Raw genomic sequence first — 22617 nt, 5'->3', positions numbered from 1 at the left:
CATCTTTTTGCATTCCCCCAGCTGCTAAATGCTCCCTACACCTCTGGAAATTATCTTGTATACTTAATACGTAGAAATATCTATGTACATATATCTATTCCTATTTATACATGTTTTATCCAATAGAATGTAAGGCAGAAACTTAATTTTTTTTATCCCTAGTGCCTAGTTTGTCTTCAAGTTTTAAAGAAAGGGCTTAATTATAGGGAAACCTAGAGCTCTTAGTGATCAAGTGACCTGCTCAAGGTCACAAAGGTAATGAGTGACAGAGCAAGAATTCAAACCTAGGTTTTCTTACTCAAAATCCAGTAGTACTGTTTCCAGTCCTTCCTTGTTATTCTGTCAGTGATCAATCGTGTCTAACTCTTCATGACCCCATTTGGGGTTTTTCTTGGCAAAGATGCTGCAGTGGTTTGCCATTTCCTTTTCCAGATCATTTTACAGATGAGGAAACTGAGGCAACCAGGATTAAGTGACTTGCCCAGGGTCACACAGCTAGTAAGTATATGGGGCTGGATTTGAACTCAGGAAGATGAGTCTTCCTCACTCCAGGTCTGGTGCTCTATCCACTGTACTTGCCTAGCTGTCTTCCATTTTCCTCACATTAGAGATGGGGCAGCTGGTAGTACGGTGTATAAAGTGTTGGCTCTGGAGCCAGGAAGAGCTAAGTTCAAATCCTACTTCAGACATTTTCTAGCTGAGTGACCCTGGGCAAGTCATTTCACCTCTACCTCCATTTCTTCATCTGTTACATGGAGATAATAGCACTTATCTCCTAGAGTTGTTGCAAGGATGAAGTGAGGCACCTTCAATGTTATATAAATGGTAGTTATTATTATTTATTATTACTGTTAATAATAATATAGTAATAATAAATTAAGGTTCAGAGAGGCAGAGACTTATTCAAGCTTACAGATCCAGGGTACTTTGGCACTCTAGCACAGTCATAATGCCTTCCTACTGTCTAAGGGCACTATGAGGGTCTGAGATGAGAAGGAAACACCTGCCCCATTTAACTCAGAATTGGCATAAAAATAAGATTAGGTAATGTCTACTAATAGCAACTCACATTTGAATAGCACTTTACATTTTCCAGAAAGCTTTCTTCACAACTCTGTGAGGCAGGTGGTATATGTATCTGCATTCCAGTTTTACAGGTAAAGAAATAGAGACTCAGTTTAAGTGACTCCCTAGTAAGTCACAAAACTAATAAATGTTAGAACCAGAGTCTCAAAAACAGGCTTTTAGATGCCAAGTTCGATGGATGCCTTTTCCATTATGTCAGGTACTTACTCTATTTGTTCTATTGAATTGGTTATCATATCGACACCCAAAGTCTCACCTTTTGAAAGGCAGCTGTAGTGGGTAAAGAGATGGTCTCAGTGGCAGGGAGGGCTCTCTCGTTGCTCTAGGCAGCTGTTGGATAGTTACAGAGAAGGTGCCCATATGCATGGGAAAAGGCAATTTTTCTGCTGGGAAGTTCCCAATACTGATGAAATCATACATCCAGTCCAAAAAAAAATGACGCCTTTTAAAATGAGCATTTGCATAAGGGGAAGTACGAGGGAAGGGAGAAAGAAGAAATACTTGAGAATTCTAGCACCTTTATCCCCAAGAGGGCAAAAGCAATTTTTAGAACCACTGTGTTGCAAGGAACCCCCTAAAATTATCTAGGCCATTCTTGAAAGAAAAATAGGCTGCCCTATTTTTCAAGGCCTCCAGGGCAGGAGATTCCACAGTTTCCCCAGGTGGTACATTCCAGTGCATAGTCTAAATTGTTCAAGGATCCTGGAAAGAGGCCACAAAAATATAAAATATTAAAATTCAATTATGAATGAATGAATAAATCCTTGTTTACCACACTCCCTCACATTTGCTCTTTAATATTCTCGTAATAGCCCATTTTGTCATGAGGTAAGTGGCATTACCCTTATTTTTCCTGGTGGAAAAAAGGCTGAATGGCATACAGCCCAGGGTCATACAATAAGCTAGGAATAGAAATAACTTCTGACTCCTCCTTCCTGTCTCTAACTAGCAGGCAAAGTAGCCTTATTAATAGCATTCTAATCTGAATCATTTAAATTACTTGTAATTGCAGGCCTACAAAGAATTGTAACTGCCCCGTGCCAGCTGAGCAAGCTGTAATGGGCATGACTACTGTTACAAACGTCTAAGTCTGTCATTGGAACACAAAAAATGCATTTTCAAAGTTGGAACATCTCATTTGAAAATAGCAGCCCATCCTCCTGGTTAAGAGTGTGGTGCAGGGTCACCCTCCCTCCAAAACAAAACAAAAAATTGGATTTTGAGTCAGAAGACGTGGGTTTGAATTCAAGTTCTGCCAGCTGTCAACTCTAATCCTCAGAGCCTCAGTTTCCTTCCCTGAAAACAAGGAGGGAGGACTACAGGATTTCTTAAAGTTCTTTTCAGCCCTAACATTCTGAGTGAAGTATGAATGAGGTCCAACAAAATTAATTCATTTAACAACACTTTCATGTCTACAATGTGCTGGGCACAGTATGTATGATATTTAAATAAAAAATCAAACAACCCCTGCCCCAGAGGAACTTATACTCTAGTAAAGAAAACAATATGTGCACAGATAAGTTGGTTATAAAACTTATACAAGTAAACACAAAGGTTTTTGGGGTTTTTTAAAGTTTTTATTATTCTATTAGAGATAGATTTCTGGAAAAGAGCAAATGATATCCATTCAAAAAAGCTATTGAATTTCATGGGGTCCTAGAAGTAGAGCAGGAAGATCATTCAGTCCCTCCCTTCCCCATATTTTACAAAAGAGGAACTTAGTCCCAGAGGTTAAGTGACTGGCACCAAGGTCACTTGGCAGGGAGCAGATTTTGGATTTGAACTCGGGTCTTTTGACTGCCTCTTCAGCTAGCTCTCTACACTACTTCAGTTTCTACGCAACCGATCTTCACGTGTGCTTGGGTTAAATCAAGTAAGTTCCTATCACGTTTGGGTGTTTAAATTTCTCGTTTAACTCTTCAGCAGTCAACAGAGCTGTTAACAGAGTTAGGGAGCTGTGTCGTGATGAAAACAACCCAGGAGCAGGCAGGTTGGGTTGTGACTTAAAAAAGAAAGTAAATACCTGACTGCAAATGACTCTAACTGAATAATTCGCACCTGGCTGCAGGTATTCAGGTAAATGACAGGTACGGAGGAATTTACTGACTGGTTCCCTCACTAAGGTCGAAGCCACGAAGATTATCTTTTCAGGGTTCTGTGTGATGTCACACATTTCCTGCTCCAGGCCAACCAATACCATTCATTCTTCCTCCCCGCAGACACCTGCAGAAGGAAGGCAAATGCGGTGTCAGGACGGACCCGACGGAGTTTGATTGACTTACGTGCTAGGGATGCGTGTGCTCTGCCAGACTGTGGCCAGCTTCAAAAACCCTAACACCTGGAAAGGTGAGTTGAAACGCCCATTTTCTCTCTGGATAGTTAGACCACTGGTCACATTGTTCCGAACAGGAAACAGGAAAGAAATTGGCCGAGTGAGTACAACTTTAGTTTTTTCTCAGGAGAGGGGAGCTCCTTCTGGGAGAGAAGTTGGATGCCTAATGGATCTTCTGGTTAAAGCCACATGGCTAACTAATGCTGCCTTTTGAAACAATTAATTCAGCCTCTTCCTTTCTGGGATATTGATTTTTTTTTCCTTCCCTTCCCCCCATAAAACGGAACTGCCTAGGTGAGAGGAGTTGACAGGTATTTGTAATTGGATTTGGAATTGTAGCTTTCTTTAATCTGTAGTGTTAATTTCAATGGGGAGAGGGTAAGTTTTCATTATGCTAATTTCAGGGTGGGGGAGGGGAGACTTTTATAATGCTAATTTCAGTTGTGAGGTGGGGACTGCAGGGCACTCTTAGAATCTGGTCAACTCCCTCTGCATTTAACTTTTTGCTTTTATCGCAGTTCATTTCTACCTGAAATTGTAAAAAATTGTTTTTTTCCTTAAAAGTATTTTCAAAGCACCTCTTGTTTGCCCACTCAATACTTCCTAAGATTGTAAGTTCAGTTTTTCCTTATGTCCCCTCCAGCCCACCCACATCGCAATATTCCTGATCCCTAAACTTTTTTTGAAGAAGGCAAATATTTGATCTTTGTCCTCAATTGTACAATCTGTTGTCACAGGGAGACTGGGATCTGGATTAGAATATTTTATACTTAGCCATGTGTTTACTAAACTTTTAGCTCAGGTAAAATGGATTATCCTTTCTGAGCTTCACAAATGGGGTACAAAGGTTTTTTCTCCCTCTGTGCTACCCACCCCCCTTGCTTTTAACAGCAAATAAACTGTTTAGTAGGTTGTTCTGCCAGGACCTTCCTTACTTTTTTTCCCCTCCTAAATGTAACTTTAGCTCTGGGACCCATTTTTTTTTTGTTTCCTTAATAAAGATCTCACAGCTAGTACACCCTGCAGCCTCACCCTCAGTGTGCCAACTTACACTGGAGGCATTTAGATGGGGGGTGAGGGGGAGAAGAATCTGTGGCGTGCAAGCCACACACAATACTGGGGAGCCAGGGCCTGGCTGTGGGAAATCCAGGCAGAGAAGCAGCACTGTGAGGTGCAACGTTCCAAACTCCTACATCAGCTGTTTTGCTGAGACAAGTTAGCAAAAAAAAAAAAAAAAAGTTTGTAAGGAAGTGATCTGTTAGCAATTATGCTGATAGTCATCCACCCCAAAAGTCAAAGTGCACATTCATTCTCCAAAAGTAGAAATGGAAACAATCTGGGGAAGTTTGTTTCGGACAGAGTAACCTCTCACTGAGCCAAACTAGTCCTGCTGTGGCTGCCAATTCCTCTTACTCCTTGGAGACCACTATTGTTCTCCTCTCTGACCTTTCTGTCCTTTTTTTCTGAGCTCATGTGCTTGGCCGGTGGCTACTGCCTTTGCCTTATTAGAACTGGGATCCAACACAATATCTACCCAAGATGTAACGCATGTGAAAAATGATAAAACCTCTCTTAAGTGGGATTATCTTCCTCCAGTTAACTGTGGTTCAGTAGTACCTTGCTCAATAGTTCACTTCTTTTTTAAGCACTAATATTTGAGCCTTAGTCAAATAATTTTATTTCTTCATCTCTCCTTCTCTCCTCTCCTTCTCTCCGTCTCCCTCTCTGTTTGTCTCTTTCTGTCTGTCTCTTTCTCTGTGCTTGTAGGTATGTATGTATATTAAAGAGGGCAAGTCTATAAGCAAACGTATAATGGGGGAGAAAAGGAATTGTGAGTAGGGAGAGAGAAGGAAAAAGGGGGACAAAGGATAGAATCATAGATTTAGAGTGAAACCTTTCATGCTATCTAGTCTGATGCCCTTATTTTACAGATGAAGAAACTAAGGCCCAGAGATTTGAAGTAACCTGCTGAAGGTCACAAAGATTCAGAGAGAGAGGGAGAGGAAAGATGGAAGTGGGGGTGGGGGAATAAAGTCAGTGCTCAGTGATTGGGATTCAGGGTAAAACATTCTATTCTAGAATGGAGCCAAGGTCATGGTTCAGTGGCTCACTGGGGTAATCTGTACTTTTTTTTTTAGTAGATTGAGGCTTTGCTAAGAGATGGCCATTTAAGGAGTCCAATTTTATTTAAAGTTTCCCTGGGCTACCTGAGGAACTTCATCTAAAGGACTATTGGGAACACAGATTTTAATAATCATGATAGTAATTGTTATTATAAATTGTGAATTATTAAATTCATCATTGATAATTCCCATAAAACCTAACAAAAGAAAGGAGTGAAGCAGAAGCAAGGCTTTTGAATTTCCTCCATAAAGGAGGTTGAGCTGATTGCCACCAAGTCTCCAGCAGAAGGAAGGAACTGCTGTGCCCTGTCTGCTCTGTCCCACCTGCTACCCCCCTTCCCCCCTCTCCTTCCACCCACCCTAGAGAGCAGCAAATGCAGGGCATCCCACAAACCACTGGGCAAATGCTCCATTGTTGTCTGGAGTAATGTGATGGTGACAGAGTTTTTCAGTACAGTTCAACAAAGGTTTCTTAAGTGCCTACCTGGCTGTGAATATTAATCCCAGGAAGATCTCCTATCAAGGGGTTGATATATCTACAAAACTGAAAAATGGCCCTTTCCCTGCCTCACTGGGAACTTCCATTCTACTGAGGGTGGAAAAAATAACATGCAAAAAGCAAACAAGATTGAGTATATCTGACAGAAGAAATTCAGATAAAGTATTATTCTAAGGAAATGTGAGGATCAGAGACCACTTTCAGTTTGGTGGGGCAGGGAAGGCAAATGGGATCAGCCATGCTCTTTCTTGGTCATAGATCTAAAGCTGGAAGAAATCTTTGAGGTTATCTAGTCCAGCTCCCTTATTTTATACAAGAGGAAAGTGCAAACCAGAGAAGTTTAAGGAACCCTGACCCCAAATCCAGCACCCTTTGTGCTGCAAGTCAAACTAAGGTGTCTTCTTCCACAATATTCAAGCTCATTCTGTCTCAGCTTCAGGCAGTGGGTGTCAGGGTCAAAAAGATGGAGGCCGTTTGCCAGCACTGGCTAATTGTGTGAAGTAACATGGTATCACTTGAGTATGTCACTGCTGTGACTTTTCTTGAGGTTCCTTGTTTGGATAGAAGGGGATGTACAAGGAAATTGGGTGGCTAATTAATATGAAAAGCAATTGATCCTCTTATTTGGCCCATGAGGACATGTGGCTTAATCTGAGTCACCCAGAGGATCACAAAAGGGAAGGTGAGGAAAATGAAAAGAGAACTAAGGAGTCCTGGATTGTTATTGTGATTGTGTGTTGTGTTTGTCTTTTGTTCTCAAAGAAGACCCTGGCCTCAGGGAAATGATGACATGACTTGCAGTTGACTTTGATTTGAGTGAGGGAAGGCTATGCAAGGTTACCAGCCTCACTCTCTCCTCCAGAGCCATCAGGGTCCAGTGGCCAGATATTCAGCAGGAGGACTGGAGATGGCCCAGGATGCAATGGGAGACCCTGGCCCTTTTGACTAAGGTCTTTTTTCAGGTTCTCACTTAAGAGTGAGGTAACACCCATTCAGTGAATAGGCCTCTCTAAGAAATGAGTAAAGCGGATGGCCCCTTTTATTTAAAAAAAAAAAAAAAGTCAAACTTGGGGGGAAGACCCTCAGGGTTACTGGTCAAAAGAGAAACATTGATATTCACTTTCAGCCCAAAATATAGCCTTGAAATGGAACTTGGGCAGGGACCTATTGCAGTCCAATCTATGAGCTCCAGAGTGCAATGGATTTAAGATTTTTGTCTGAAGGAAGGAAGGAATCAAGGAATCTATCTAGCCAGTAAAACCCCAAGTTAAGTGGGCAGCTTCTGGCCATCAAAATTTACCTTCCTTTGGAGAGGAGAGGGAGAGGATGGGTTGAGTTACCCAGCTGGCTGGGTCCCATTCAGGCAGTTCGGACTACTCAGTGTCATGATCCTAGACTGTAAATTCCAAAAGGAGAGAAGGGATGTGATCAGACATGCCATTCTGAGCCTTGGTCACAATGGTCTTCAAGCTGTGGCAAGAGGATGGTCTCATCAGAGGGTTATTCCCAAGACTTGACTCATGGCTATACTAAATTCTGACTAGGATTACTTGGGTCCTGGCCTCAGGACAACTCCAGATGTTTTATAGAGTCCCATTCAGGTCTAATTAGCCTCTCTGCTGTGAGGTCACAGATGGGGAGGTGCCAGTCAGCACTCTAGAGAAGAGGCAAGGCAGATGGAGGATGGCTAGAGCACAGATGATTTGTTGATGAGAGAGTTGACTCGTAGTAGAGACTGCCTTAGTCTCTCAGGATCTATTTGTAGTCAAGAAGCAAAGAACAGAAGAGTAGATAGAGAAACACGGCCCCTCCTGGAGCTGTGCAGACCCCAGTTTGGAAGTTAGAACCCAAGTGGCTGAGTAACAGCCTGGTGATTTTAGGACTGTGAAGTCTAATCCCAACCTTGCTGCCTGTTTACTGAGCAACTCTGGGAGAACACTTTTATCTCCCTACCCATCTGTTTCCTCATTTATTTAAAAAGAAACAAAGATTAGAATAAATGATACGCTGATGTGCTGTAAGAATAGACTTTTATATTTACAAACCTAGGTAGGCAGGTTATAAACTCAAGCCCAGTGGGTTTTTCAGGTTTAGCATTTACAGGCAATGGTTTATTTACTAAAATGTCATTATTTCAGAAAGAATGATTTATGTGCCTATTATGTTGTTATACTCATTTTATATGCTATTTGCCTGACTCTGTTATTCCTGTTTTCCTGATTCTGTGGAAAAGCACCGAAGGACGCATGAAATGATGCAAATTCATTACTCTTTATAGCACACCAATATTTCATTACAATCAAGTACCATAACTCATCTAAGCCACTTCTATTTGATGTACACAAGGTAAATGTATAAATGTGTAAGTTCTTTGGTACCACAAGAAGTGCTGTTAGAAATATTTTAGTCTATATGGAGGCTTTTTTTTTTTTTGAACCATTGACCTTTTGGGGGTGTATACCTAGCAATGGAATCTCTTAGCAGATTCTCTTAATGGCCTAAAAGACATTGCTGTGGTCAGGAAACTAGCAACGATGAGTACCCTGCTTGAGCTGTAGTTCTGAGATACTGACTGCATCTATCTACTGGTTGCAATGGACCTTCATGTGTAAATCAGTGTGTGTAGTCCCAGTTCTTTGCTATGACTGAGCAGGAGTTTATTCCTAGAGTCTAGGATCAGTTGTCTGTCTGGTCACTTGGTCTGGTCCTCCATCTGCTCCAATTCTATCTTATGGGAAATGGAGAAAATATTACTTTGCCTTATGGAAAGAGGATGTGAAAGAAACAATTCGCTAAGGGAAAAGCTATTCTCCAAGATTAGTTTGAATTAAATTTGAATTTAAATTAGTTTAATTCAAAGGAAAGCCTGCTTTATCCAGAGCACTGCTATGGTCTAAGGGAGATAAAGAGGGATGATAAGATACAGTCTTTTCCCTTTTATAATTGGTAATTTAGTGCTGATGGTGGATGGAATATGACATACACATAGACATAGAACTACCATACAAAATGATTAAATAAATTCACAGGAATGTTAGAACCAGAGTGCCTTGTGAGGGGTCTGGCAGGAGTTAAGGGATGGAACTAAAGGTCTTTGTTTGGACAAATGGGGGAAAGAACAGTTATAAATTCAATAAATTGGGAGGGGTGGCACAGGAATTAGGAGTCAGTGGGGTGGACAAAGGCATGGAGGAAGGAAAATACAGGTCATTTTGTAATAGTAAACTAGCTGGTAGAGAAATGTAAGCTCTCTGGAAATGGTTAGCCAGTTTTAAAGTACTAACAAATAAACAAGAAATTTAAAACTTACAACGGAGAAAAAGAGATTAGATTAGATTTGTTTAACCCCAAGGGTAGAGCCAGTAGTAATAGGTGGAAGATGCAAAGTCACAAATTTAAGACTCAATAGAGGCTTCCTAAGAGATATGTCCAGAAGTATAGTAGGCTGCCTCATAGTAAGTTCTGTCTCCTGGCAGGCCTTCAATTAGAGATTAAATGACTATTTGTTAGGTACGTGGTAGGGATTCTTTTTCAGATATGAATTGGATTAGTTGGCCACTGAAGTCACTTCCAACTCTGAAATTCTGTGATTTTGCTACGCAATGAAATCATAAAGAGGAATAAGTTTTTGGAATCTTAGAATCATTTGAAAAAAGAAAGATAACAAAGGCTGGTAAAATGAAAAATACTAGATTTGAAGACAGAGGACCTGTGTTCAAATTCTGATGTTGCCCTAAACCTATAACCAATCCGCAAGTATTTATTAGACACCTACTGTATGCCAGGCACTGTTTTGGGCACTGGAATTATAAGTACAATGAATCAAGTAATCTCTACTGAAAGGAGACAGTTTGGGATATGCTGAGTTTCCATTCTTGGCTCTGGGATATTCAGTAGAAGCAGTTGGAGATGGGGATCTGGGATCTTGAAAGAGAAGTCGCAACCAGACATGGTGATGTGAGAGTTGTCTCTGGATAGTAGTTAAAGCTGTGGTTAAGAATGAGCTTGCCTAGAGGTAGAGAGAAGGAAAGACGAGGTTGGAAGGAAAGAGTCTTGGGGAGTGTCTGCCCACATTGAGATAGCAGAGGATCATAATATCCTAGATTTAGAGCTGAAACAGGAATATGGAGACTAGTAAGTCTGCCCCCCCTCATTTAGATCGGGCTCAGGTTTAAGAGGTTAAGCCACTTGCTGAAAGTCCTATAAGTTTTTTCTAGAGTCAGGATTCCCGCTGAGGTCCTCGGACTGCAAACTCAGCAGCACCACTGTAGCCTTCATCCTTTTTAGTCAAGGTTTTGGAGGATATATGTTAGTTAACAGTGTAAAATGTTAGAGAGAAATCAGAGGATGCTGTTGTTATTGACTTTTTCAGTTTAGCTCTTTGTTGATCCTATTTGGGGTTTTCTTGGCAAAGATACCAGAGTGGCTTGCTGTTTCCTTCTCCAGATCATTTTACAGATGAGGAAACTGAGGCAAACGGGGTTAAGTGATTTGCCAAGGGTCAAAGAGTTAGTAAATGTCACAGGCCAGATTTGGACTCACATAGGTGAGTCTTCTTGATTCCAGACTTGACTTTCTATCCACTGTGCCATTTAGCTGCCCCCAAAGAGGATAAGAACTGAAAGGGAGAAAAAATGTCATTGAACTTGGAGTTTAGACCATTGGTAACCTTTCAGAAGGCAGTTTCAGTAGTCTGGTGGGATTGCAAATCCATCCCACAAAACTGGATGGCAAATGAGTGGTCAGTAGCGAGGAAGTGGAGGGAGTGCTAAGTATAGACCTCTTCCTCAGAGAAGTCTGTCTGGGACTGAGAGGAGGGAAATAAGGCAGGAGAGCCATAGGAAGGTTGTTTCTTTTTTTTAGGAATGGGGAAACTTGGGCATGATTGTAGGTAGATGAGCAAGATCCAGGAAAGAGGAAAAGCTTGAAGACACCCAAGAGGACAAGTGCCAGCAGGTGTTGATCTTAAATGACATTTCTAAAATGTAGCCAACTCAATTCTATGGTATTTGTGTACTTTGTGGAAGCCATTAAGTAGAACTATTTGTGTCCTGGCATTACATAGCCCTGCTTTAATGCTGGTGACAAATTCCATGACATCTAGTCAATGCCAGGGAAGCATCAAGGTCATTTTAAGAACATGGAGGAGAAAAATAAGGAAGTGGCTTCTAAGTTTTATCCTATTTGGTGGCATCTGACTATGGAAGGCTTCATACAATAAGCATTTAGAATTAGGCTTATAAACCTGATTAAGTATAAAAATCTGAAACAGAAAATGGTCTCTGAACCTTGGGTATTTACTTACTATACCCTTAAAAACTGCTTTCCATGTTTCATTTTCTCGATTCAGAGTGTTGTGATTGAGTGCTGAATTGGGAGTCGGAGGTACAAATTTTGATTCTGACTGATGTTGAGCCAAGTTACTTAAGCCCCTCTGGTTCACACTTGCCTTCATCTGTAAGCTGGGAGGGGTTGGGGGCGGGCGGTGTACCAGATGACATGGAAGGACTTCTCCATTTCTAAATCTATGTTCCTTATGATCTTTTAAATTTTTATCTTTCACCTTTCCTTCCCAATTTCCTGGAGAAACCCTGATTTATTATTCCTGCTCCAGAGAATTCACTGATCAGCTTGTTATCACACCACTGCCTTCTACACAGTGGATGCTTTGTACCCTCTTGTTAGCCTGTGAGTGTGGTGGCTTTCCAGCCGAAGGGCATTTTTGTTGCCTCCCTTGGTCATGACTTAAGCATAGAGCCTTGAATTCTGCCATCATCTTGCAGTGACACCTGTTTGTTGGATGTATTCATCAGAGAGATATGAAAGCACAGCACCCTTGTTTAAAACTCTCCAAGAATTTTCTTTAATAGCCTCATGGTACCGTGCAAGGCATCAACACGTGCCTACAAGCAAAGCGCTGATATTTCAGGGCTAATTGTTGGAGGTGATTTGCATGTCTTGCTCATGACTGACTGCCTTTGGTCACATGGTCCTCCATGAGTATATGTTTATGCTACAATCCATACACATGAAGTCACTAATGAGTCATCCAGTGTTTTCAAGCTGCCTTGTAAACGTTGTTGCTACGCCTGTCATTGTTCTAGCCATCTCATTCAGAGAAGACACACAGAGGGCGTCCCTTTCTGTGGGCACAATATGGAATAGCATTTTCCCCCAGAATTGGCAGGAAGTTTAATCTATTGGAAAGAGTACTGACCTTGAAGTCAAAAGACTCAGAAGTCCTAGCTTTGAGTCTCAGCTCTGCCTCTTACTGTTTATGCAGATTTATCATGCAAATCCCTGGATCTCAGTTTCTTGAATTGTAAAAATGCAGTGGTTGAACTAGAATAGAAGACTGATCTCTAAAGTTCCTTCTAGCCCTCCCACTTTAGGGAATTCTGTGAAGTTTCCCATAGCATTCATCTTTTGGAGACCACTTAAAGGAAAGATTGCTGTAGAAACAATGGAGTTGCTTGATTTTCTCAGGCACATTTTTATACGGGGAAAAAATTGGTGTACCCAGACAGGCATTGTAAATGACTGCCAGTTCCAATAATGTGTAGGAAGTCTTATCTGGCTACTCTGTACTGGCCCTTCACAGACATTTAAAGGTATTTACTGCCTATACCATAAGCCTGGAAGTTAGTTATATTCTGTCTTGTGTTTTCTAATTGTTTCAATAATCCCTGCTACCCACTCAAACTAGCAATCTATCTTCTTGCCTTTCACTACTAAACTCTTGGGAGTTGGCTGTGCCCACTGCCTCCAGAGGCAGAGGGTCACAGAACTACTAGGAACCTCAGAGCCCTTATAGTCTGAGCTATGCACTCTCTGAACAAATCCCTTCTAAAACTCAACAAATGGTCCAGATGACTTTTTCTGAAGGTTTCCAAATAAGGGGAACCTACTACACATTCTACTTTTGGACAACTTGCTTGTAGGGAAGATTTCTCTGACTGATAGCCCAAAGACATGTTTTTTGCTGAATGGGTTTTGTTTGTTTCTTTAGTTTTGGGTTGTTTTTTGGGGTTTTTTTGTTTTGTTTTGTTTGTTTTTTACAACTTTCACCCATTATTCCTGGTTTCTTAACCTCTGGGGTTGAAAAAAAAAGTATATCCTTTCTCCAAAAGATAACCCTTAAAATACTTGAAGATAGCTATCATGTGTTACCCGTTCCACAACTCCTCCCCACTCCAACAAGGTCTAATCGTCTCCAGGCTAAACAAACTCAGTTCTTTCAACCAATCCACATCTGGCAGGACCTCAAGGTCCCTTGACATCCTGGTTGCCTTCCAAAGGACATTCTCCAATTTACTAATATCTTGCCTAAAATGTTATGAGAGAGAGAAGAAAGAAAATGACTGATTGCTGGAAAAGGCAGAAAAAAGGGCTCAAGAATGTAGGTGGATGGATTAGCTTTAGAGAATAGTAAAGACGGAGCTGCTATGGCTGGAAGGAAGAAGGATCAAAAGGGTCATGACACAGAGATGTTTAGGAAATGAGGAGAGGAGTTCCCATTCCTCTGTCTTCTCCTGGAAGGAGGTAAATCACATCTGCTGTAAATGTGGGGATGGGAAAAGTGTAAAGAGGAAAGAGGAAAAGGTTTGGACCAATCTCTGTGGGGAATAAGATGAGATCTAGTCAATTAGCATTTAAGTGCTTACTGTGTGCTAAGCACCATGCTAAGTTTTGGGAATGCAAAGAAAGGCAAAAATACAGTACTTACTCTCAGGAAGCTTACGTTCCCGAAGGAGGAGACAACAGGTAAACAATTAGGTAATGCAAGATATAAATGAGACTAGAAAGAAAGTAATCTCAGATGGGAAGGGACTGGCAGCTGGGGTCACCAAGAAGGGAGGAGGTGGGATTTGAGCTGAGCTTGAAGGAAATAAAATAAGCTAAGAAGCAAAGGTGAGAGGGAAGAATATTTCGGGCTTTGCAGACAGTTTTTGCAAAGGTACAGAGATAGGAGATGAGATGTCATGATCTAGGAATTGCAAAATTGTCCAGCAACAACAGCTCAGCTGAAATTATGGTGGGTGAAACCAGCTCAGTTCTGTGACTTTTATTAACTTTTCAGAAGCCCTAGAGGCAGAGAAATTAAATATAAAGTGTTTCCCAAAGATAAAAATTTGCTGGTTGGAATGGCCGAAGTTGAGATGGGCATGGGGTAGAGCCTGTAGAATACTAAATAAAGACATGAAATTGGTTGATGAGGAGACAAAGATGGATTTGGAAGAGAAGGTGGAGGAGAGTAGATCCCCTGTAAGTGGAAAGGATTGCATAGGGTGTGGTGTCCTTAGGGGAGAACTGGAAAGTTCTGTTCAAGTAAGGACAAAGAAGGAATGTGGTAGGGACAGCTAGAAACTAGAGGGGATTTGTTGGAGAATAAAATGTATTCTGAATGGCACTGTGTAAAGAGTCAGGCCTCCTATTATCAATGGAACTGATCAAGAGGGAGAGTTTGGGGTGGATTCTGTACCTTGGACTGTGAGACTGGATTACAGCTCCAGTCACTGGAAGCATATTTCTTGGGTGCCTTCTCTCAATCTGTTAATGAGAATTCATTAAGCTCTTACCACGGGCCAGGCCCTGTGCTAAAGATCGCCGTTACGAAGGCAAAAACAGATGGTTCCTGCCTTCAAGGAGATCACATTCTAATGAGCTTTCAGAACTTTCTCAAGAGAGAATTTATAGAGTTGATATTTTCCAGGGTACTGTTTAGAACCTTGGATGTTCTCCATACAGTCTGAGGCCACTTCATGGAGAGAACTGGGCCTGTTTGAGGCCTGAGTTTCCCATTCTTACCTTTCATTCATGCTCAGCACTGAAGGATCCTCAAAGGTCTTCTAGTTCACACATCTCCAACCCTTCCACTCTGCTGACAACTGTCCTCCTGGAACTTTCCTTGCTTTTCAGCATTGCTGCTCATCTGTTCCTCATGTGGTCTTCCCCTCTCTTGGCTTCATGACTTTTCTCATGTTTTCTTCATACTTGTCTGAAGAAGGTCTCAAACTCCCCTGGAGTTGGTTTATTGTGTTTCCCCTACTCCCTGAACATGCATGACCCTCCCAAAACTCTATACCCTCCTCTCTTTTCTCTTTATACTTTCTTTCTTGCTGTCCTTATCTGCTTCAGGAGGTACAAATATCATCACTATGCAGGTGACCCCCATGTTCAGTTAGCAAGATTTTCGGATTCTTCTTTCAACTGTGTTTCTGACCTCCCCAGACTCATTGACTCAGATGCCCCTGCCCCTGCAGTTCCCTCAGCACATGGGGTCTTTTCTCCCTGGCTTATCCCTTCTCCACACTGTCCCCCTTCTCCCATTAGTGAGTTCCATTGGAATGGGTCATGTCTGTCCATGTTCATTCTCTACACCCCCACACCCTTGCTTCAAACTGTCTCCAGACTTGCTACCATGCTCTAGGACATACATAACCTTCCTTCTCACCTACCACTTTTCAGTTCCCTTTAACATGCTATCTTCCCTCATTTAAGAATTTAAGAATTTAAGCTGCTTTAGGGCAAGGAACTATCTCTTTGCTTGTATTTGTCTTTCCAGTGCTTACCGCAGTGCCTGACATGCAGTAAGTGCTTAATAAATGCTTGTTGCCTTGCTTTGCTGCTTGTTATTTCCATTAAGTTTCAACTTCCCTATTTATAACATTCTTTCAGTCATCTGGGCTCAAACCCTCTGAGTCACTTTTGATTCATCACCATTTCTTACCTCCTACATCTAAGCAGTTTCCAAGTTTTTTTGATTCTGACCCCTTATCTCTTTCCCCCTTCTCTCCTCTCCACATATACCACTACCACTGTCCTAGACAAGGCCCTCATTGAAGTTTCAATCCCTTCCACATTTCTACCTGCCTGCTGGATTTTACTACCTACTATATGCCAAGCACTGGGGATACAAAGAGAGGCCAAAGACTTTAAGGAGCTAACAGTATAGTGGGAGAGATGGCATGCAAACCGATATACACAAACAAGCTATATATGAGGTAAATAGGAAATAATCAACTGAAAGTCTTAGATATTAAAGAGAGATTAAGAAAGTCTTCCTATGGCAGTTGGCATTTTGGTGGAGACTTGAGGGAAGCCAGAAAAGCCTAGGGGCAGGCATGGGGGACAGGCAGTGAAAATGCCCAGAGTCTGGATATGGAGTGCCTTGCTCACAGAAAGACAAGGAAGCCAATGACACTGGTTTGCAAAGTATGTGGTGGAGAGTAAGGTATTAAAAATACTGGAAAGGGAGGGGCGTGTTAGCTTATAAAGGGCTTCAAATGCTGAATGGATGATTTTCTATTTGATCCTGGAGGTGATAGAGAGCCACTGGAGTTTATTGGGTAGCAGAGTGACATGATGACATCCTTAGCTTTGGCAGTGGAGGTGAATAGGTTGGATGGGGTAGGGAGAGACTTGTGATAGGCATAGCCACCAGCAGCCCATTGCAGTCATCTAGGCATTAGAAGGTGATAGTCTGCACCAGACTGGCAGCAGTATCAGAAGAAAAAACAGCACATATTCAAAAGATGTTACAAAGGTGAAATCTGGATATGGCGGGGAGAGTGAGGAGTAGAGAATGACATCTAGGGAAGTGACAAGGAGGAAGGGAATTTAGAAAGAGGCAAGGGTTTGGGATAAAAGGTATTATAAGTTCCCATTTGGATATGTTGAATTTAAAATGTTTCCAAGTCATCTAGTTCAAGATGTCTAGTAAGTGGTAGGAAATGGAAGACTGGAGGTCAACAGAGCATTTTGAGCTAGATAAGCAGATTTCCAGGATCATCAGCATAGAAATGATCATTGAATCCATGGGAGCTGATGAGATCTCCAAATGAAATAGCATGGAGAGAGAAGAGGTGCAGACCCGAGATGGAGCCCTGTGGGACAACCACAGTTTGCTGATGTGACCTGGACAAGGATCCAACAGAGCAGACTGAGGAGTCATCAGATGGGTAGAGGACCAGGAGAGTGAGTAGTAAGTATCCTGAAAACATAGAGGGAAGAGAGTATCAAAAGAAAAGATAATCAACTACGTCAGAGGCTGCAGAGGGGTCGAAAAGAATGAGAATGGAGAAAAAACCATTGGATTTGGAAATTAAGAATTCATGGGTAACTTTGGAGAGAGAACTTTGGTTGAATGTCGAGGTCAGAAGCCCGACTGTAGGGAGTTAAGAAGAAAATGAGAAGGGCCTCCTATTGTAGATGGTCTTCTCAAGGAGTTTAGCCACACAAAGCAGGAGAGATATGGGATGACAAGTAGCAGGAAAGGAAGGAAGAAATGGGAGATTTTTGAAGATGGGGAAGCATTGATACCTCAAACTCAACATGTCCCCTTCCTCCAGACTGACCCTCCTCAAAACTCCCCTTAAATATACCATTCTTTCTGTCATTTGGGCTCAAAGCTTTAGAGTCATCTCTCTCTCTCTCTTTTTTTTTTTTTTTTTTTTGAGGCAGTGGGGGTTAAGTGACTTGCCCAGGATCACACAGCTAGCAAGTGTCTGAGATTAAATCATTGCCTCCTGACTCTAGGGTCAGTGCTCTATCCACTGGGCCACCTACCTGCTCCTTTGCTACTCTTCGAAGCCCTATTTGATCCCTCAAGTTAAAGTTGTTTCTTGTTTTCTCAAATTTTCATTTTTGTCTGTATCTCTCTTTTTCCCTATCACACTTTACCTTATATTTTTCTCTACAAATGGTATATCCCTCAATAAAGTAAAATTTCTTTTTTACTTTTCATACACAAATCAATTTCCTCTTTATCTTACAGTAAAAGCAAGGACCCCAACATACACAGGAGGGCCTGCTATCACAGGTTCTTAGATCTGCTTTTCTAAAAGGAAAGGCAACTATTGAGAGGTCAACAATCTACTTTAATCAAGCACTTATATCATTCACTTAGTTCAGGGGGAAAAATGTCAGTACCCTGAACTTCAGAGAAGATACAAAGAAATCAAAATCAACAGACAGGGCTTGCCAGCTTCCAGCAATACATACATCACAGATCAACAGACAGATAACTGTCTGACTATACATACTATATATACTATACATACATAATTACCAGAGAGAGAAGTGCCAACATCTAGGTTTTCAAAGCAGGGAGTGGGGGCTGCGGGGTGCTGGCTTCCCAGAGTCTTATCTGGTCAAACAAATACTCAAGTAAGCCCCAAAGTAAAACCTCACCTCACATTTTTCAGAGCCAGAAGGCATCACAACCCTTGAGAACCAGTGCCTCATTAACAAAAGGTATGAGTCTTCCTACAAATCTTCCTAATCAGACTTGTGGCAGCTAGGTGGTGCAGTGGATAGAGCACCAGTGCAGGAGTCAGGAGGACCTGAGTTCAAATCTCACCTCAGACACTTGACATTCACTAGCTGGGTGACCTTGGGCAAGTCCCTTAACCCCAATTGCCTCATCCTGGGTCATCTCCAGTCATCCTGATGAATATCGGGTCACTGGATTCAGGTGGCTCTGGAGGAGAAGTGAGGCTGGTGACCTGCACAGCCCTCCCTCACTCAAAACAAAGTTAAGTGCAAGTCATGTCATCATTTCTCCAATGGCATGGTCTTCTTTGGCAACAAAGGATGAACGCACAATCAGACTCCTATTAATGGGTGGAGAAGATCTTTAATCACATTAAAATAATTAACAATACAAATATATATACTGTTTCTAGTTAAAGACTCTTGACTAATTCACTCAAAGGCAAGATTCGATCAGAGGCATTTGATTATACTAAAACAAAAAACAGCAAAAGATCCTACTTTGCTTGCCAAGAAAAAAAAGAAAGAAAAGCGAAGCTATCAGTAACAAATATGCATAGTTAAGCAAACATATTGGCCAAGTCTAAAAAAATTTTCTCAATCTACATCTCTAGTTCATCACTTCTCTATCAGGAGATGGGTAGCATGTTTCATCTTTGGTCCTCTGGAATTACATTGATTACACTGATCAGAGTTCTTCAAGTGTTCAAAATTGTCACTTTCATGTTGTTATCACATAAACTGTTTTCCTGGTTCTGCTCACTTCTCTCTGCACACAAGTCTTCGAGGCTTCTCTGAAATCAGCTTCATCATTTCTTACCTTTCTTGAGTGCTGGTACTGTGATATTTTAAAATTTTTGTATCTGCAGTGCCCTGAAACAGTATCTGCAATATGTAATTAATGAATGTCCATGGTATTGAATAAATATGGTATTGAATGGTCCATGGTATTGAATAAATATATAAAAATACATTTTTTAAAAAATTAAGACAATGGTATATACTGTGCCTCTCGCTGTACTTAGCATAATGTTGCTTAAAGTCCTAGGAGTTTAGTGCTGGAAGAAAACTTTAAGAACATCACTTCTAGCCTTTTCCCTGTTTTGTAAATGAGAAAGCTGAGGTCAAAGGCTAAGTGACTCAGTCATGGTCACACAACCATTCCTGGCTAGAACTAGGAGTTGCTCGGAAAACAAGATAAACTGAAATATTACCAATTTATTTTTAAACTTGAGCATATTTAATTAATACTATTTTAGTCTCTTGGTTGTCTACAGAATCCTTTAGTAGTATTTCACTGAACATCTTTTTAAAACTGTTTTTCTTCAGGTGGAAGAATACCAGAAACTAGCATCTCAAGAGTCTGTTTATGTTAATATAAGTCTCTTGCATGATGAATATAACATTTAACCATTAAAAATTTTTATACATTTGGTTTTATAGTTTACATTCTTGTTGTGCCCATTTTACAAATGAGGAAATGGGGGAACATGTTTTTGGTACAACAGGGACTCTTAAATTTAAATGGAGTATAAAAGGTATATCTGGAGACCCAAGGGATAAAGGAACTAAAATATTCCTATTCCAGAAGGCTGTGATCATCTGTAACTAGCCTTTTAATGGCCTTTCTTGGCTTTTAAATACTAAAACAAACTCCCGTCTAATTGGCTGTCCACTTGGAACTCTTCACTTAACTACTTTCCATGTTTCTCTCACCCGTAATATCGATGTTTCATGTTTTTGGTTCAGATGCATTTGTTTGCTGTTTGCATCAGCTCTTTTTAAATTTCCTGACCTCTGAAGCACCCTTCTTACGCTTTTATTTGATGTCCCTGATGTTAGGCAGTGCTACCAGAGGAATCTTATTTGCATATTTCATTAATGTTTATGCCCTTTTCAAAATGGATTGGTTTCATTATTAGGCAGGAGCTGAGCTAATGGTAACCTCCGCATCAGCCCACAAAATACCTGTCCTCTCTGTGGTCCTTTCCCTTCAGTCTGTAGCTGGATACATTTAGCCTCAGATTTTCTTTTGGAGATTATATTTACCATGTGTGAACAGTTTATATTAAACTCACCAAACACATTATTGCTGCTCTACTCTAAGGATACGTGAGATAGAATAGCCCAGGGAGGATTTCTTCCTTTCCCTCATGCTCTATTATAGTGGAAAGAGCCTTGAACTTGAAGTCAGAAGGCCTAGATGGGAGTCCTGACTCAGCCACTTAACTGACTTCAGTCAAGTCACTCCTAACTCCTTTAACCCTATGTTCTCAACTATGAAATGGGGCTAATAATGCCTGTGTTGCTCATATCACAGGATGCTTGTAATTGGAAGGCAAGAGATTTCTTAAATTGAAAACACTACACAAATTCAACTATTGTTATTATACTGTTCCCTTTCAAGGAGGCAAAACTGCTGAATATATATATATATATGTCTATGTACACATGTGTGTATATATACATATGTGTGTGTATGGTTTTTTTCATACCACAGTAATTTCTCGTATATTTCCTGCCATGGAATGCTCCATTAGTAACAAAGAAACCCAGTGAAGCAAAACAGGGCACAATATATTCACGAAGAGGCTCCCAGCATAACATCCCCCCAAAATGGTCATCCCAGCTCCAAGGAGAGGAAACCCCCCCACCTCTCCACCTACCCATTCCACTTTTGGACAGCACTCATTCTTAGGACATTTTCCCTGACAGCAAGCCTATATTTGACTCTTAGCATCTTTTACCCATTGCTCCTAGTTCTGCCCTCTAGGGCAAAACAAATCTAATCTCTCCTCCATGTAACAATTCTTCAATTCCTCAGAACACAGCTATCATGTTCTTCCCCCTGGCTAAACATTCCCAGTTCTTTCTTTAGCCAATCCTCATATACCATGGACTCATTTAAAAAAAAAAAAAAGTTTACAGTCTTAATATACCCATTTTATGAATGAAGAAATAGAAGGACAAATTTTTGGTGCAGAGACCCAAAAGATACATTCTGAAACCACCTATTCCAGACTACCATTTGAATGACATCAGCATCTTTATTGTCCTCCTGTGGAGACTCTTCAGTTTATCAGTTTCCTTCCTAAATTGTGATGTATAGAAGTAAACATGATACATACTCCTGGTCTGATGAGAGCAGAATACAGTGAGAACACTCTAGTATCGTCATCTTATTATTCCATTTTCTTTGTGAAGAAAGTATGAGATACGTTGCTTAAAACAAATTTTTTTTTTTATTTAACTTTTAACATTTATTTTCACAAAATTTTGGGTTACAAATTTTCTCCCCTTTTATCCCCTCCCCCCCCAAACCCAAGCATTCTTATTGCCCCTGTGACCAATCTTCTCTCTCCTCTATCCTCCCTCTCTGCCCTTGTCTCCGTCTTCTCTTTTGTCCTGTAGGGCCCGATAGCTTTCTTGACCCCTTAACTTGTATTTCTTATTTCCCAGTGGTAAGAACATTACAGTTGATCCTAACACTTTGAGTTCCAACTTCTTTAGCTCCCTCCCTCTCCACCCCTTCCCCTTGGAAGACAAGCAATTCAATATAGGCCAAATCTGTGTAGTTTTGCAAATGATTTCCATACTAGTTGTGTTGTATAAGACTACCTATATTTCCCTCCATCCTATCCTGTCCCCCATTACTTCTATTCTCTTATGATCCTTTCCCTCCCCATGAGTGTCGACCTCGGATTGCATTCTCCTCCCCAGGCCCTCCCCTCCATCCTCCCCCCCACCCTGCTTGTGCCCCTGTCCCCCACTCTCCTGTATTATGAGATAGGTTTTCCTATCAAAATGAGTGTGCATTTTATTCTTTCCTTTAGTGGAATGTGATGAGATAGACCTCATGTTTTTCTCTTGCCTCCCCTCTTTATCTCTCCACTAATAAGTCTTTTGCTTGCCTCTTTTATGAGAGATAATTTGCCCCATTCAACTTCTCCCTTTCTCCTCCCAATATTTCTCTCTCACTGCTTGATTTCATTTTTTTTTTTAAGATATGATCCCATCCTCTTCAATTCACTCTGTGCACTCTGTCTCTATGTATGTGTGCGTGTGTGCATGTGTGTGTGTGTGTACTCCCACCCAGTACCCAGATACTGAAATGTTTCAAGAGTTACAAATATTGTCTTTCCATGTAGGAATGTAAACAGTTCAACTTTAGTAAGTCCCTTATGACTTCTCTTTGCTATTCACCTTTTCATGGTTCTCTTCATTCTTGTGTTAGAAAGTCAAATTTTCTTTCCAGCTCTGGTCTTTTCATCAAGAAAATTTGAAAATCCTCTATTTCATTGAAA

General features: G+C 41.0%; 1 protein-coding gene across 2 annotated transcripts in view; it reads left to right on the top strand.

Moving 5' to 3' along the window:
• Positions 1 to 3302: 3302 nt before the first annotated feature.
• The window catches only part of LNX1 (ligand of numb-protein X 1), a 152544-nt gene continuing 133229 nt past the window's right edge, over positions 3303 to 22617 (top strand). Inside the window, exon 1 of one of the 2 annotated variants that reach the window (XM_072620774.1) lies at positions 3303 to 3432. The gene's annotated coding sequence lies outside the window, so the exon portion shown is untranslated. The other variant, XM_072620775.1, reaches the window with a different exon arrangement.

Source organism: Notamacropus eugenii, chromosome 6 (assembly GCF_028372415.1).
Source record: "Notamacropus eugenii isolate mMacEug1 chromosome 6, mMacEug1.pri_v2, whole genome shotgun sequence".
Classification (NCBI taxonomy): Eukaryota; Metazoa; Chordata; class Mammalia; order Diprotodontia; family Macropodidae; genus Notamacropus; species Notamacropus eugenii.
Note: the sequence above shows the minus strand (reverse complement) of the source record. Positions and strands in the feature narration are given on the sequence as shown.